Genomic DNA, 1,815 nt, shown 5'->3' with positions numbered 1-1,815 from the left:
ACTTATTTGCCCCACTGTATATATATATATATATATACACACACACGTGTGTATACATATATTAATGTAAAATATATATATATATATATATATACACACACACACCCACACATACATACACTTAAAATAGAATTCTATATATATTTTTTTTTTTTTTTTAATGTAAAATATTATTGAAACGAGCAAACAACGATTTTTGTTTAATCTAAAAATATGTGTACATGAGTTTTTTTCTTGAGTATTATATTTGATACATCAGGCTACATGGAGCTCATACTCAAAGATAGAATAAAATAGAACATTTTATGCCTTTTTTTATGTCCCAAAGTTAGTCAAAACTGAAACACAGAAGAACATTTACAATAAAAGAGAGAAAAAACTATAATTTTTGTTAATTTAGCAAAAAATAATACATTTTACTACATTTTGTATAATCTGTTTCAGCTGTCAAGCAATTTCAGAACTATTTCAATGTATGCAGTTTGTGTGAAAATTAATCTCTTTTTTTTGTTGGTAAATGTTATTTTAAAAATATCAAGTTTTTATTTCTATATTATACAATCATAATATATCTATTTGATCATATCATATCTCCACGCTTAATCTTGTTTCGCTCGTTTTCTTTTTGCACATAACCTGCAACATAAACATCTGATCACGTTAAACACAATATAAACTGTTAAAGACACAATCGATACCAAGAGCACTAAAACATCAACACTGTGGTACGAGTACCAGGGCATTTTATAAGAGTCAGTGCGCAGGTGAGCGGCGCCTCCGTGTCTCATGACGAACTCTATCCAGAAGACGGCGCTGTCTAACGGATTTAATGGTGCGTCTCTATGCAGACTGGACAGTTTCTGCATGTTTTTCCTGTAGGACGGCTCTGTAAGCACTTCCTGCAAGGCATCTTTAAATATGTGTCTATCTATGGTTGCAATATCCACAACTTTAGCTACACCTCTATGTCTCATTTTTGAAAGGTTATCATCCTGATCGAAAACCAGCGGTAATCCGACTATAGGAACGGCATGATAAATAGCTTCAAAAATACCATTAGTGCCTCCATGAGACACAAAAACCTTGGTTTTTACATGTCCTAAGAGATCATTCTGTGGCAGCCACTTAACCAGTAAAGTGTTGTTGCCCAAAGTAGACGGTCGCTCTCCTGTGTATCTCCAAATCACTTTTTGGGGAAGCCGAGCAAACGCAGCCGCTATATCATCGGCTATATCAAGAGGAAGTTGGCCAACTAATGTTCCTAAAGACATAATAATGATGCCATGCTCTCCAGAGCTTTGCACGAAATCCTCCAGATCCCTCGGCAGCTCTTTTGCAGGTTTGCATTGGAAACCGCCGACGTAAATGACATTTGGCATAGTCGGGCGAGGAAATTCAAAGACGAAATCGACCCTCATGAGCCAAATATCAGCTGCTTGAAATAACTCAAAATAGTGCAAATCAGGGCCAAAATATCGGTCGCACAAAGCACTGTAATGAGGCCCAACGATGCGCTTGTAAAGGAAAAGCCGAATGGTGTAAAACAACACATTATACGTTCTCTGAAGGAAAGTCATGTTATCGGTCAGCTGAGAAAGCGGGAAGGGAACGTAAGACAGAGGAGACGGTGCTATCGCAAAATGCGCTTCTCCATGCACAGTCCATCGGACGTTAAAAACAAGAGGTAAACTCAGATAATGCGCGAGAACAACACCTCCTCCGTTCGCTGGATCGGTCAACATCAAGTCAAAGCCGGCCTGTTTGATTTGTTCCAGCAGCTCGGGATCTTTCTCGATAATATAGATCACCATTTCG

At 37.5% G+C, this 1,815-nt stretch overlaps 1 pseudogene; it reads right to left on the bottom strand.

Annotated features, from left to right (window-relative positions):
* Nucleotides 1-510: 510 nt before the first annotated feature.
* On the bottom strand, nt 511-1,811 carry LOC107575233 (UDP-glucuronosyltransferase 2A2 pseudogene; annotated as a pseudogene).
* Nucleotides 1,812-1,815: the final 4 nt, after the last annotated feature.

This window comes from Sinocyclocheilus grahami, unplaced genomic scaffold, assembly GCF_001515645.1.
Source record: "Sinocyclocheilus grahami isolate Dianchi unplaced genomic scaffold, SAMN03320097.WGS_v1.1 scaffold2519.1, whole genome shotgun sequence".
Lineage (NCBI taxonomy): Eukaryota > Metazoa > Chordata > Actinopteri > Cypriniformes > Cyprinidae > Sinocyclocheilus > Sinocyclocheilus grahami.
This window is presented reverse-complemented; position numbering and strand designations above follow the sequence as displayed.